Here is a 16,789-nt window from a genome sequence, read left to right as displayed (position 1 = left end):
TAACCAACAGCTCTTCTACGAATTAGACATCACCAAAAGGCAACTCGATTAATTCATTTGTGTTAACTCTAGTCTTTCTCATCTTACCTGAGTGAAGATGCTTTCTTTAAACTTTTACTTTAATCATTACTGGCTGCATAAGCATCTATACTTACTTAACATAACGAGAACTCCTCGCTTTCCACAAGGATTCTTACTACAAAATTCCATGTTCCATGGCTACTGTTCGCAACTTAATTAATTAATTAACTTCCGTTGCGCTACTCTGATTCCCATCGGTTGCCATCAACCATTACTCTGATCCGTCGAGACGAATAACCTTTATTCTTCTTCTATTATTACATTAATGTCTGCTTGAACTCTGCTCAATATTTCTATGTTGCATGCTACTCTGCAACCTCGCTCTACTCTTTGTTGGTAAGATTGAACCTCAAGGAAACTTACCTCTGGACATATCAATGTCATACGTACTCTTATTCCTGAGCAACTTAACTCAAGGAGCACATCTTTGCTATTACATAACTACTATTCCATGAAACGCGCTTACAACATCCCATGGTAGACTCATCTTGCACTCAGACATACTTCCTTATGCATCTAACATTGTAGCTTCGTATCTCGCATACTATGTTTTGCTCAATCCTTCCTATGCTTGCTCGTTAATAAAATTTTTTTTCTAATAAAATTTCGTAAATTAGCACACGAGTCATTGACGTTGATGATTTACAACTATATATAAAACATATACTGAGTCTAGGTCCCAGTCGTTACTCTAAAATCCCAGGACGAGTTGATAACACGTATGTGTCATCAAATCTTAGTCCTAGTGAGTATAGCCCAAACTACACGAGTCGTAACAAACCGGTACCTAAAAAATTTCATTTTGAATTTCAAAAAAAATATCAACTTCAATCACCCATATGCGTATGTCTTTCTAAAATTATGTAAACTTTACAACTTAGCATCCTAACGAGCCTTCGCAAGTTCATCAAGCAAAACATAGATTCGAGGGGTACTCTTAACACTGCGAAATCCAAATCCTCGTGATTTCATATAACTGCACCACTTTAACTCCTTACTTTATGCCTTCACATCTGTAACTTCCATTCTAGATATTGGTGCCTCTAAACTCTTGGTCTAAACTCATTCTTATTTCTTGACACATTAACTTCCAAAGTCACGTTAAACCAGATCGATTTTCGTTGATGGTTGCCCATGCCTTTTTCCCTTTTGAAACTTTAGGGGGTGATATGCATTCGTCACTCGATATAAAAAAAAACAATTTCTCATTGCATAAAAGATGGTGAAGACAACTCTCCAATAGTCACTGCATTCCCTAGAGACGAACTGAAAATTTTTGCTCTGGGTTCGCTATTGATGAGTTTCTTCAGCTCAATTTTTTTTTTCAAAACATAGTTTGCATAAATTTTTATTTCTCAAGTAATTTAATGCACATCAGTCATTCCCAACATCTAAAATATCCTACTACATATGCATGGCAAGCATCAACCTAATTCGATACAACTCTCGGCACTTTGGAAACTAATGCTTCATTCTTGTTAACATAAAACTTTCACTGAATCCTTTTTCTACTACGAGTAGCTTACTTCTCTGCGTTACCGCTTAACGTAGCTTCCCGAACACTAGAACCTCGTTCACTTTGAACATTCAAGTCCATAATCTCAATAACATAACGCTAATCCTGAGAGTCTATTAATCCCGTCAACCTACGTCGACTGCTCTCTATCTTGGAGCCTTGCGCTTACTTTCTGGAATACAATTCCGTTCTAACTACGACCCTTACTGAAGCTTCAGGTCCTGCTAAGATATTTTTGTATTCTCCACTTACGGGTATACGAAGTATCATCAACAACTTACCCAACACTGTCTAAGCGCCCCTTCTTAACATTGCCTTACATTCCCGAAGGATTCATACTTATACTTGCTTAATTCACCGGCCACCTACTGGCACGATCAACTTTTTACTAATACTCATTCCGAGTTCTTACTTTCCGGTGCATCTTAATCACATACTTCGTTCCTCCAGGGTCCTATTCAGCTCTCAGGCATTCATTCTAATCGTCGAATGCTAAATTGAGTTGATCAGGCTCAACTAACAACAACAACTAGAACATTCACCCGGAACCCAATGGTCCCACTACCTTTGTTGTAACTTAATGACCCAAGGCACGGTCTGAATCGACCTGCTCTGATACCAAATGTAACACCCATACTAGACGTATCTAGAATGTCTAGCACGTGCGTTAAGTTTAGTATTGGATACATTAAAATTTTACAACAAAACAACTACGAATGAATATATATATATATATATATATATATATATATATATATATACAACCAAATGCGTTCGTACATAATAATACAACTCAACTTTTCTAAAGATATTATGAATGCATCCTTGATTATCCATCTCATCCTGCAGCGGGTACGAACGAACACTTGTCGTAACATCCATTCAGCTACTAGCTTGCTAATCCAACCTGTTTATCTGAAACAAATAAGGATTGGGATGAGACATAATGTCTCAGTGAGTTCCCCTAAATCCTAGGCTATAGGCAACCTCAGGGGAAACCTACGGTCACCACGTGTCTAGAATACAACCTGACGATTGATTATACGTGTGTGGGGACTTGCATACTTAGACGATCGTGCATACTAGGGCCGTCATAGTCTTATCTCACTGTTATAGGCTTCACTTCCTATACGTGTCATGGCGGTCGAGGGGAAACTAAAACCGCATTGCCAAGAATACGCTCTATGCATTAAGGCCCAAGTCTAACATAATCATGACACGATTCTAACCCGGACGATTAGGGAAAACCTAATATCGTCAACGGTATATCTTTCTCTATACTTGCTCTATGCATAACTATGTTGTATCTAACAACATATTCCATCCTGCTAGTTTGACGATCTACGTCTATGTTCTACTATTCTTGACGATCTACGCCAAGGCTCTACTAATTCTTGACGACCTACGTCAAGGCTCTATGACATAACATAAATATATCTAACAAATATGCATAGTCAAGTTCATTCATAACGTTAGCGTTTAACAAATAAATATTATCTGAGTTCATTTTACGGAAAGCCCCGAGTGGAGTAACCCCGAGCGCAATCCCTATCTATCCGATGGAAACCTATCTAAGGTATAACCAACGGCACTCCTGCAGTGACGTGCGGGATCCTTACGGCTAACCCCGTTTCACCTAATGGAAACCTCTTGAACCAACCTAGTGTGGACACAAGAGACACGACCACTACATCTTGCTAAAGCTTCTAGGTGAAGAGATATCTAATCGCCTCACAACTTCATTAAAATCTTGGTCTAAATATATGCATGAGTATTAAATCTATACTAGCTATCTCTTTTACCTCGGATGTCTATGCGATTCGACTAGAGGTAAACTATGTGCTTGCTTAACTTACTAGGTGAAGAGATATCTAATCAATTCACGTCTTGCCATACTCGTATGGCACTCTAGTTTCTATTCGAAGAGATTACTCTATGCCACTTCGCAACTAGTCAAGCATACTACTCATGCCTAACATTCTATTCTCTACTAACTATTCTAGTTCTTGACAAGCTATGTCAAGACTCTACTTTCATCCCATGCCTAGTTCTTTGCTACCCGAATAATTCGGCTAAAACTCTCTTGAGCCATCCTTGTAATACATGCTAAGATTGCCATGATTAATGGTGCAAGGATCAATTGACGATGTGTGCAAATTTTCAATACTTTCTGAAGACCGAAAATGCCATAAACCCAAGTTACGAGCCGTTTATAAATTTCATGATTTGATAAAGCCAAGCTTGTACCAGTAGAAAGATAAGTAAAAACAGTACAAGAATACACCGAAACGATCGCTACGAACCCCCACGCGACTGCCCCAAGCACCCGAGCGCAGAACAACGCGAACGTTGTCCTGTCTAGGGCGCCTGGCGCCTAGCGCTGGCTCCCTGACTTGTGGGCGCCTAACGCCCTTGTACAGGCGCAGCGCTGCGAATTTTTGCGTTTTCGGTGCTTTCGGCTACGGGTTTTTGCCATTTTCGACCCAAAACTCGACCAATTGGACCCTGTAATGCACCAATACATCCAACAACATATATAGATTCATTTAAACATATCTCATGGCAATTTTTAGTATGTAAACAACAAGAATTACCTTGGGGTTACTTAAATTTCATAAAAGCAAAACTAACATAAAACATGATTTTTCTACAAGATTACACAAACCCAAAGGTGGGTATTCTATCTATGGAACTCACCTAGGTTGTTTCTTGTGTTTTCCTCAAGCTTCAAGCTTCTCAAAGTTCAAATCCTAACTTGAATCCAAGCTTCTACTCATTCCCTTTTGTTGTTCCTTGCCCACAAGCTTCTTTGATTCATGCTTGCCTATCCCTTGATGATCTTGGAAGAGTTTGAGGGGCTAGAGAGGAGGAAAGGGGGCGGCCTCTAGAGAGAAGGAAGAGAGAATTCTTCACCCAAAAACCTAGAGAGAGAAGGAAGTTGGAAAAATGAGATATTTTTGGGCCAACAACATATAAATATCTCTCCCGTGTGCAAATACCATTATACCCTTGCCTCAAGCGTGTTAAATCCGACACTGATGCTTAAGTCCACTCTTGACTAATATTACTCATTAATATCTTTCGTCTCACTTGACGTTCTGTAACACTTAATCTCTAATATCTAACTCATACCTGACTTATGCCATTAATAGACATTTCCATGATCATTTGTCCTCTGACACATTCATCAGACGAACTTTTGATTAGCTGACAAGCGGGATGTTACAGTATCGGAATGGCACCGTTTGAGATTGTTAAGAAGGTTGGGGTTGTAGCGTATCGGATTGCGTTACCGCCATCTTTGTCGAATCTTCATGATGTGTTTCATGTGCTTCAGTTGCGGAAGTATTTGTATGATATGTCTCATGTAATTCAAGTGGATGATATAGAAGTAAGGGATAATTTGACCGTTGAGACTTGGCCAGTTAAGATTGAGGATCGTGAGGTGAAGCGTTTGCATGGCAAGGAGATCGTTTTGGTTAAAGTGATTTGGGTTGGACCGACTGGTGAGAGTGCCACTTGGGAATCGGAGAGTAGGATTAGGGTTTCGTATCCAGAGTTGTTTCCTTCAAGTAATTTTCGAGGGCGAAAATTCTTTTAGTGGGGGAGAGTTGTAACAGCCAGATTTTTCGCTAGATTTATTTTATTATTTATTTAATTCTCCTATGTGTGTTAATATGTGCTCTTATGTGATTATTTGCCTCTGTGTGTATTTTTGGTTGGGAATTGTAGAATTCGATGTTAGAAGGGTATTTCGGTCATTTTGGATTCAGGGGTATTTTGGACATTTTATGAGTAGGGGTGATTTAGTAATTTCGATGAGGATTATTTTTAGTGCTTAGTGAGAGTTGTTACTTTACTAAGTGCTAGGGAGTTGTAGTGAATTGTTTTATTACGGTAAGTGACCGTTAGTATTATATTTTTCCGTTAAGTGAGTAATAACATTTTGGGTTAGATTAGTAATGGTTTAGGCCCATTAAGGCATTGTAAGTTGAGCCCAATTAGATAGAGCCTATATAAACACTATTCTTTGAGAAAATAGGGTTTACACCAACATTTTCAATTGGGAGAAGAGGTAGAAAGAGAAAGAGCAAAAGAAGATAAAGGGTTTCAAGAAGGAGAGCTAGAGAGAGCTAGAGATTCAAGTTGTGGGAGCTAAAGTGAAGCCATAGTTTGAATTTGTGAAGAATTAAGGTAAGGGGGTTAGTCTTTGATCATAATCACTTAGTTGTAGCTTCTACCCTAATTCTTTACTTAAGTGCTTATTTGAATAATTGATTATTGTGGAATTAATTGGTAAATTCGTGCTTATGTTGTGATGCAATGTTTGGGTATGTAAATTGAATGTTAATTGAGTTGTTGATGATCAAATTGCAAGCTTAAATCATGTACATATGTATGCTTAGTGTTTTGCCCAAAAATTGATGATATGAGATGTTGTTGTTGATGTTGTGAGGTGTTGTTGTTGATGATAGAAACCTTGGGTAATCATAATCTTTGATGTTGTTATGAATTTGTGTTGTTCTTGAGGTTTTCATAAAAATGGGTCAAATGATGATTTTTGTTAAGAGGATGTTTTGGTGCAAGTTTTATATGATTTTGTGTATCTTTTCATGTTTAGAAATGTTTAAACAAACCTTGGGATCAAATTTGGGCATTGGGAAGTCAAAATTGGGGTTTTAGATAATTTTGTTAGCTTTCCAAAGGCTTTGGTTTGACTTGGAAATGATTCTTGGTTTTTGAGTTAAGAGGAAAATACTCTTAGTAAATTTTACGAAAAATCCGCTTAACTATTTCTAAGTCGACCCAAACCTCATGGATTATTTCTTAATATAAAACTTGGTTTCTATGAGTTCAATTAAGGTGTTTAATGGTTTTTAAACTATGATATGATGGATCTAACTTGTTTTGATTTGAAAATGGTAATTTCTTGAAAGTGATAAAGTGAGACGAACTTTGTGATTTTAATGATTCTGTTATAATTGGCCGGTGAAACGCCCGAGTATACTCTACTGCACTTATATGTGGCCTAGATGTATACTTAGTTGAGGCATTGGATCTTATTTGCTTGGTTTTTGAATTGTTTGTCTCAATTATGTCGAAAATGGTTCTTTAAATCCAATTACTTTATAAATCTTTCGTGAATGGTTTTATATGATATGTGGATGGTTGTTGAAGGTTGAATATGATGTTTATCATGAAATGTTGTGCTGTTCCATTTTACTTGGTTTATAAGGAGTATATGGAAATGTTGTGATATTTTGTAGTTGATGTTGATAGATATTGATCTATGTCAATGACTCTTATTTGAATTGTGATTGGTTGAATGTGTGGACTTGAATACTTGATAATGCAATGGTTGTTGAGATAGTCAATGTAATTGGAGGTGTACTTTTACATTGTCATTGGTAGTTGTTGTGCATTATCGAGTCATTGTTGTATGTCCATGCATCATGATCATATTGAGTCATATGTTGAAATATAAAAGGAGATGGACTTTTACATAGGTGAATTGTAAGAGGAGATTGACTCTTACATATGATGTTTTTGTTGCATCATGGGTGACGACCTTGAGGAGATTTGGTACCACATGCATATATGTGTCGAGTATAGGCGCATTGCATATTGAAATGATGTCTTGTTGTGATATGTGAATGATGTTTGTTGGCGATGAACGTGTTTGATAAGTGCTAGTTGTGATACTTGGATTTGTTGTACGAATATAGTTATGGAAGTTAATTGTTCATGAAACTATTTGAGAATTGAATTGAATTATTTATGTCAATTATTATTTAGTGATTATGATTAATGTAAAGCTTATCCCCAGTGGTTTTTGCCGCCTACCTGTCTGTATGGATGGGTAGACGCTGTGCAGGAGTAGTTGCTTTGGTGAGTGCTTGGATAGCGGGAGCTTTTTCCGTTATCATTTGGAGTCGTAGGTCTAGGCTCTGATTAGGGTCGGTGCTTTTGTTGTTGGATTCTGTTTCTTTTGTTGTTGGAGTTATATGATTTGTATCCGCTGTGACTGTTGAGATATTTATATATATATATATATATATATATATATATATATATATATGCATGTATGTTTGGCTTTTGGATTTTTATGTTAGACGTAGCGTCTATTTCTTGAATATTCATTATATTCGCGTGTTTTATCACTTTAATAGAAATAGGGCGTTACAAGGAAGAAGAAAGCTCACAATTTTATTGAGGTCCATAAGGTGGACCTTGGAGGTGAAGGTGTTGCATCATGTTCCGGAGCATTTGATTATTTTCTTCATTTATTGCCCCTTTGGACATCGTTCCTTAGCCCGACCATTTCAACACCTTGTCTTTGTTGCTCGGTGCTTATTCTTTGAGCTTTGGTTTGCATCCATGCCCACTGTTCATCGTTATAGTTTCCACCGGCTTTTTGTTCATGGTGCAAGTTTGCATCTACCTCCTCTTCATAACCACCATCATCACCATCATTGTGTACCTGTGGGTTAGTGCCAACATAAACCAAGTTTTCTACCACCTCCGGATTAGTAATGTCTGGATTAGGTAGAATAATCAAGCAATTAGCATTATTGACTCTCCACACATATTGGTAATTGTGATAAGGGCCATGGATTCTAAGAAAAGACATGGTATTGAAGGTATCTAAGTTTAGGTAGTAGTTTCCCTCAACCCTATTGATCCCTTTGTTCACATTTACCCCAAATTTTCTACCAATGAAAGTGATGATTCCACCTACCACTATATCACCTTTATCATCTGGTTTCTTTCTAGCAATTGAAACAAGATAATCATGCAAATAATAACAAATGTTAACATGGTGGTTATAAAGCATAGCCCACAACATAAACAACTCATCGGTCCTCATCATTCCTACATCTTTCCTACCCTATATGGTGCAAGCCATAACCCTTTGAAGGTACCTAAGCACAAGGTTGTGTTATTCAACAACCTAATCACTTGTTCCTCTATTCCTAGTCTATCCATAGCATTAACATCAGGGTACCGTGAAGGAGAGATAGTTCTAGAGATTAGAGATTTATACCTATTCTTTTGCTCAGGATCTTTGAATTTGATCCCATGATTGCGGACTGTTGATTGATTTTTGCTTGCACCACTTCCGGAGCCTTAAATTTCCTTTCCTTTCCTCTTTCAAGCCATTGACCTAGTTGACTTGGTGTGGGTGTGGGTGGAGGTTAGGTTTGGACAAGGTTTTGTGTGGGAAGGATTAGTTTAGTGATGGGGTTTGGGTTTAAGTGAGATTTATAAGTTGAATGATGGAGATTGGTGAAGAATTTTTGGTTTTGGTGTTAGGGTTTAATGGTGTACGAATTTGGTGTTTGGATGGATGAAGGTTGGTTTTGATTGATGGTTTACGTTTGGAATGATGAATTGAGATAGATATGGAGGTTTGAAGGTTGATGTTATGGAGGTTTAGATAGAGAAGTTGAAGGATGAGGGAAGTTTGTGTTTGAGAATGAAGGAGGAAGAAGAAAGAAGAAAAAAATGGTAAATGAAGGCCAGGGACCATGGCAAGGCCGTGCCACCACAGGCACGGGCCGTGCCAACTCTCTGAAGAATGGCTAGGTCACAGGCACAGGCCGTGCCAAGCTTCTGGTCATGCTAGGCTCAATTTTCTTCATTTTTTTGCATCATATTTGGACAAATACCTACAAAATAAATTAAAACAACACAAAACAAACAAAATAAAAGCAATAAAACTCATGGGTTGCCTCGCACGAAGCGCTCTTTTATCGTCACTAGCTTGACGATTAGAAGGTTTCTCTACCCTATACCCAACCTTTCAAAAAGTGACAATGGCATCAAACTAACAATATCCCCTAGATCACACATGGCTTTCTTAATGGTTTCACTCCCAATCACACAAGGGGTGGAAAAACTCTTAATCACTCTGAGGTTAGGCTTAGCAAGCCTTTGTGGGAAATGAATTTTGAGTTTATGGGGTGGTGAAACAATTGGCTTATCACTTTCTCCTATGTCTTTCTCACTTTGAGGCTCATCACTCCCTATCTCTCCCTCATTATTCTCAACGGGGTCCTTTAATTGTTTACCATCCCTAAGAGTAATATCACTTATATGGCCTTTGGGGTTGGTTTCAGTTTGACCCGGAAAGATTCCGGGGGTTTGAGAGGAAGTAGCTACTTGTTGGGCTACTTGAGAGATTTGAGTCTCTAGCATTTTTTGGTGAGTATAAATGGAGTCCACTTTAGATGTAAGCTTGACAATAAAGTCATTCAAAAATCCAGTTTGATTTTTAAGTTCTTGAAATTGCTTGGATTGATCCATAACATATTTTTCTAGTAAAATTTCCAAACTGGATTTTTTAGGGACTCCTTGGTTGTTTGCATAACCGGGTGGTGTTGTTTGTTGTCCAAAGGGATTTTGAGGAGTTTTGTTATAAAAATTTTGGTTTGACCTCACCCCTTGATTATATTTATCATAGTTTAATTGCTCGGGACTTTCAACAGCACTACCTAGTTGGCATTCAACGCCAGTATGGCCAAATATTCCACAAAATTCACATGGTGGTGAAACAGGAGTAGGTGTGACAACACTTACACTTAATTTATCAAATTTTTGAAAAAGTGTGTCCACCTTAGCTGATAGATGATCAAGGGTAGAAACTTTGTACATACCGGCCTCTTTTTTAGAGGGTGGAGGAGTAACAGCAGTGATGGCTCTCTCAATTTTCCATTGGTAGTGGTTTTGGGCCATGTCCTCGATCAAAACATATGCTCTTGTGGATGTTTTATTCATCAAAGCTCCACCTGCAGCTGCATCAACATTCATTTTTGTGGTAAACAAAAGACCATTATAGAAAGTATGGATAATAAGCCACTTCTCTAAACCATGATGGGGGCAAAGCCTAAGCATTTCTTTGAAACGCTCCCACGCATCGTAAAGAGATTCTCCATCTCGTTGAGTGAATTGTGTGATTTGATACCTCAATTGAGCCGTTTTACTATGGGGAAAGAATCGGGAGAGGAATGCCTTCCTCATTTGGTCCCATGAAGTGATAGAACCAATTTGCAATGAATGAAACCAAGCACTAGCTCTATCCCTCAAAGAGAAAGGAAAGAGGTGCAGCCTTACGACCTCTTGGTTTGCCTTCAAAGTTTCACTGAGTCTTCAAAAATTTGAAACATGAAGATTCGGATCCTCAGTGGGTGATCCAAAAAATTGATTTTGCTGCACTAAGTAAATAAGTGCAGACTTTATTTCAAAATTATTACCCTCAACTGTTGGGTACACAATAATAACATGTGGCTCTTCCCTAGAAGGGGTTGCATACTCTTTAAGAGTGAGTTCCTCAGCCATATCGTTATTATTTCATGCTTCCCAAGAAGTTAAAGGTATGAGAAAGAAATAGAAAAAGAAAGAAAGAAAAAATAAAAATAAATAAAGAAAAAGAATTTTTTTTTCAGTCTAATCGTTAAAAAAAATCAAATTGCAATAACTCCCCGGCAGCGGCGCCAAAAACTTGATGGGATAAAACCGTAGGTGCACGGTTCTACCGAAGTAGTAAAAATAGAGTATCGTTCCGACAGGGAGTTGTTCAATTCAATTAACTTTAGCTTATGATTAGAAAAGGTTAAGTTTCAAAGTTTGGGTTTTCAAACGGTTGAAAGAAAATATAATAATAAAAAGAGCCTTGGGATTATTGGTTCATCATAATGACAAACCCTTCACAAACCAAAACCTTAAACCTAGAACTTTATGTTAGACCTAATTTCTAAAGACAAGTTTCTCTTTAGCCTATCACTTCTCCTTTCAGTCTCAATGAGTGTGTTCCTCTAGCAATCACGCTTATTTTGCTGGTTTAATTGCTATTAGAATCCTTGAAGTTCGAAACTTTATATGTCTCAAGGTTTGCAAAGACTATTTTGCTGCCTTTGCAATCCTTATCTATATTCACTTGTTCCAATATTAAAACTTCATCTTTCGATCCTTCGCTTAATATTTGTGATGAATCAATAACAACTATTAAACTTCATCTTTCGATCCTTCGATTAATACTTGTTATTGATTATAAGAACGGTGAAATAGATTAGAAATCAGGGTTACATAAAATTAGGGTTTAAAGCTTGGTTTCATTAGGATTATGTCATTAGACTTATCCAACAATCCCAAGACAAGAAGAGTCTACTCACTCATGTTCATCGTAGACATAGAGGAGAAGAAGAAAAGCATAAAGTAAAATAACAAGGAAATAAAGAAAGAAAGAACTTTTATTAAGAAAGACAATTGTCACTTATTGAATTCCGAGAACAAAAGATGAATTGTTGTGATAGCTAGCTACTATATTTATAGTCTTATGTCGACTTAAAACCTAAGCAACTATTCACTAGAATGTTACACAAGAAACCATGGGCTTTTCGGTCAAAATAGGTAGCTTGTTTCCGAAGCAAAAGCAGCAAAAGAGAACCCTGAAGCTTGGCACGACCGTGCCAGTGGGAGCACGGGCCGTGCCACCTCTCTGACTTGGGGAGTGACATATTTTTGTCCCATATTTCGTATTTTCATCCCGAATCAGCTCTTAATCCTCTTTCTTTTGCTCCAAGACTCAATCTATCAAACATTCGTTCCTGAAATATAATAATATGCAATTGAAGTAAAATAGTTCTAAAAGGAAATAATATTTAAATAAAATAAACTTAAATCTAAATAAAACAGAATCAAATATTATATTAAAACTACTAATTATTGACTCATCAAAGAGGTTCGCTCTTTCCTTGGATGATAGCTTCGAGGGACGCCACCGTCTTTGGTTGTGTCCACGAAGCAGTAAAATGGGTGGTGAACTCGTCATAGAGGTCGCTCCATCAGTCAATAGAGTTTCTCTACAAGTTCTTGAACCACGTGACAACCCCTCGTCTCAGAGTGGTGACGCAGAGTTTACATTTAACGCGCCGATCGGTAGGTGAGAACATCTTCAATGTTCTCAATGTGCTCGTCTAGATTCGTTGTTCCGTCGTACAAATCCATCTGCGGAGGCTTTTCTAGTCTGCGGGGTATAAGTGCATCCCGGATGCCCGTGTGAATGGACCGTAAGCATTACGATTATTCTGGGTGTAACGCCCTCCTTTTATTTAATTATTTTTATTAAGTTAGAATCTATTTATGTGATTTATTTATATATATGAGGCGTTAGTATTTAATTATGTGGCATTATTCTATTATTTATTAGAATATGAGAATTATTAGTTTAAGTAGAATTGGAGGTTAGAATAGAAAGAAGAATAAGTTATTGGGCCTAAATAGATTTAGGAAGAGTGATTAGTATTATAAATAGAGAAGTTTAGGTTAGAAAGAGTTTTTACGTTAAACCGCTTTTTGGAGAAAGAGGAGAACTCAGAGAGAGAACCCTAGGAACGAAGAACGCTGCTTTTGATTTCAGAAAAACAATCTAAGGTAAGGGTGAGACTATCTTTCACTAATATTAAGTCTGTAGATCATTAGATTGCATCTAACGTGTTTTAGGATGAGTTTTGTAAGATTATGAGAATTAGGGTTTGAGTGAGAATTGATGATTAGGTGATGATAAACCATTGAATTGATGTATAGGGGGAGTTTCTATTTATAAGGGTTATATGAACATATGGGTAGTGAAGGGTTTGTGTCTTTCTTCCTTGTTTTCATGAACTTTAGATAAATTCAAGTTAAATTTGTGCTCTACTTTGTTGTTGTGATTTAAGGTATGTGATTATCTCTGGATTGATGATATTGAAGTGTTAAATTCGTAATTTAATTGCAAATATTTAATATGTTCGGTGCTTTTCCTGTGATCAAATCGTTACTGCAGTTGGCAAAGTTATAACATGATATGCTTCATATAATTGTTTTCGGCGAACAGTGATGTGCGTGCTACGTTCGCCTTTTTGAATTGTATCAAATGATGATGTGTTATGTGTCTATTCATGTTTAGCTGTTAAAATCACATAATATGTAGAAAAGAGTTTCTACGAGCAATCAATTTCCTTTTTCTAAAACTATATTTGAAAGCTTATATAAATCTCTAAAACTAAAGCAATTGAATAGCACACGTGCTGTTAGTTGCAACATATTTGTACCCAATGATTGAAAACTTATATAAATTTATAGCTTATTTAATAATAATTATAGTAGTAAAGAGTTGCTATTATATTTAGAATTAAATATAATCATAGTTAGTTAAGGAGTTAATTTTCACTGTTAGTTAAATTTGACATGTTTGATACACTGTGTTTTAAACAAAGAATTTAATTGATGAGAGATTTGAAGATGTGTAATTGATGAGTTATTTAGCAAAGTGTAATTGATGAATTATTTGACTAAATGTAATTTCTGAATTAATTGATGTTGTGATTATTTGAAAATGTGTGATTTAAAAATGTGTTATATAAAGATGTGTTACTATTTAAAGATCGTATAGTTTTAAGATGAACTTGGAGTAGGAAAGAAAGGATGTCTAGATTATTAGAAGCTATCCAGGAAGCCTAAGTTAAGATGACTAAAATTGTTAATGATGTGAGATTGTTATATATGCACTATATGTGTTATCTATGATGCTTATGTTGATGCGATGCTTAAGACGTTGTTGTTTATCATTTGATACTGTTATGTTATGATGCTGATATGATGTGACTTTATAAGTACTGCATATGTTGTCGTTGATCTTATTTAAGTTGTAAGTGTCGGTCTAATTTGTGAAGTCGTAAGAAGTCGTCCAAATTATTGGAATCATATGAGTTGTTCAAGAAGTTCAAGTTGTAAGATGTTAAGATGTCGAGTCGAAGTTGTTAAGATGTTGAGTCCATGCATACTCATTCAAGTTGAGGGCTTGATGCCCTGGAGCTTTTGCTCAACCACGACGATGGAGCTTTTGCTCAACTAGAGACGAGGGCTCCTGCCCTAGGAGCTTTTGCTCAATAGCGACGAGGGCTCATGCCCTAGGAGTATATTTATGCTCATAAGCGACGAGGGCTTATGCCCTAGATGGGTACCACATGCATTTGCATTTTCATGATGATTCAAGATGGTTTAAGACGATAAGAGTTGCATAGTCGAGTCTAGATGCATTGTCGAGTCCAAAGGTTAAGTTGTGATGTTTTAACGAAGTATCTAAGGATGAAATATTTGGATGATGTTATGTGACGATGATTATGACTGTTATGTGATGATATATATTGCTAAGATGAATTGATGATATTTAAGTATTTAATTATAATTGTTGGATTATATGATGTTTACGTTGTTAAATGTAATTTATGATTTATATACTTAATATTATTGTTTGAGAAATCTCACCCCTTCTGCTTGAAAATGTTGCTCTTCGTATGGGTAACTTGCAGGTAACCAAGATTAAGCGTGGTCGTGAGTGGACTCCTCACAAGTGTGTCTTAAGTGCTCTGATATGTAACGGGATGGGGACTTTGCTATTGTTTTCTATTCCTTACGTATTGTTTTACGAGATTTATGATTAAAGTTACTAGATTTGAACTAATGAGATGTTTTAGACTATTTATGAGACTTTTATGATGAGGCCTTCGTGCCAAAGACAATTTTAGATGATGAATAATTCCGCGTTTTACGAGATTTATGATTAAAGTTACTAGATTTGAACTAATGAGATGTTTTAGACTATTTATGAGACTTTTATGATGAGGCCTTCGTGCCAAAGACAATTTTAGATGATGAATAATTCCGCTGCAAAGTATTAATTAATTGTTCATTAAATTTTGAAGGATAAATATTAATTTATTCCATTTATGATTTTTAAGAAATGTGACATTCCGTTTTGTGACGAAACTCTGATAATTGTTATGAAATTTTTACGTTGGGAAAACGGGGTGTTACAACGGGCATCACGGTTATCCTCGGAACTAGAGGGGGACCAAGAGCGTCTGTTGCGCCTTGGTGGGGATCTCCTTGGAGGGGATCGTCTTGGAAGAGATCGTCTGGGAGACCTCCTTCTGGTTGATCTCCTGGTGTGGCTTGAAGATCTGATGCTAACTGAGTGCCGAGGGGATCTGGAGCGTGAGTGGCAAGGGCTCCTCCCTCTTCTGCTACGTGTTGGGGAAGGAGTTCGTATGGCTCGAACTAATGGGCGTGCTTGCTCCAGTTCCATCAGGTGTCAGTTCTGTTCCTCGATTAACGACGTTTGTCGTTGAACAGTGCAGATCAGGTTACTGACGATGGCACTTGTCGGCGTAGTGTTCTCGGCCGTTTCTGTAGGTTGTGGGGGACCCAGCAGAGGCCTTTCTTCTAGAGGAATATTCTATTGAGGAATTATTTTTATGGTATCCTCACGAGGTGTATCCACGGGTGAAGGGGAAGATGTCATTCCGTTCTGTTGAAGGACACGAACTTCACTTCGTATCCGTGAACTGGCACCGTTGGCAGTCATGGTAGTTTATTGGAAAGCTTTGGTTTTTAGAGGTTAAAAAACTGGGAGAGCTTATGTTCCCACAGACGGCGCCACTGATCGTACCAGATCAGAAGGTGACTGTCGGTGCTTTGAATGCGGTGGTTTAAGTGGTGGTTGAGTGCTTCAAGAATGCTTCTTGGAACGGCGGAGGGGTGTGTACTTGCAGGCACTCTGACGCTCAAGTCAGTAGAGATCAGAGAATGAGGGTTTAGAGAGAGGATAGATTCTAACTTGGGGACTGTTACGAGTCCCCTGTATATAGAGGTGGGTGGCTGCAGAGCCGTTGTAATGGCACACGTGTGTCCAGCGGTTACGAAATTGTGGGAAGTGTAACCGCTAGAGAGATTCGCGGGAATGTGGGAAGAGACGTTGCAGTTCATTTGAACTAGTCTCACTTGCTCCGTGCACCCCCCTCGCGGGGAAGAGGTGTGTTGCGAGTAATATTGCCAAATACGATATTTGGGCTTGGATTGGAGTGGGCCTAAGTAAATGGGTCTTGGGTCTGATCGACCGGTCCAGAACAGTGGTTAATGATTTGGTTTTGTTTTAAGTAAAAAAATTAGTTAATTACTTTACTCAAATAATAATTTGTACAACTTTTGAGGGGTTAAATTGAACAGAGAAGTGTACCAAAACTCTTTCCCTTATGTCAATCTTTAATAATGTTGATATGGATCATTTAATTGAAGAGTTGTGTTATTTGAACATCCATTTATGTGACAACTTTTGAGACAATCAAAATTTTACAAAGAAAATGAGGTATC

The 16,789-nt window shown here is 37.4% G+C and overlaps 1 long non-coding RNA gene and 1 other non-coding gene across 2 annotated transcripts; one reads left to right on the top strand and one right to left on the bottom strand.

The window, feature by feature from the left end:
* Positions 1–320: 320 nt before the first annotated feature.
* Positions 321–4,674, bottom strand: LOC146955024 (uncharacterized). The gene is made up of 2 exons (XR_015015875.1): positions 4,295–4,674; positions 321–2,512 (listed from the first exon to the last, which is right to left on the bottom strand). It is a non-coding gene; the product is annotated as an uncharacterized LOC146955024 (long non-coding RNA).
* A 5,789-nt stretch (positions 4,675–10,463) lies between these two features.
* Positions 10,464–10,570, top strand: LOC146955023 (small nucleolar RNA R71). Its single transcript, XR_015025223.1, has one exon. It is a non-coding gene; the product is annotated as a small nucleolar RNA R71 (small nucleolar RNA).
* The last annotated feature ends 6,219 nt before the right edge of the window (positions 10,571–16,789 follow it).

The sequence above is a fragment of the Medicago sativa genome, chromosome 1 (genome assembly GCF_051527215.1).
Source record: "Medicago sativa cultivar Bolivia chromosome 1, Bolivia_mono, whole genome shotgun sequence".
Classification (NCBI taxonomy): Eukaryota; Viridiplantae; Streptophyta; class Magnoliopsida; order Fabales; family Fabaceae; genus Medicago; species Medicago sativa.
The sequence above is the reverse complement of the archived record's forward strand: the minus strand, read 5'-3'. Positions and strand labels throughout refer to the sequence as shown.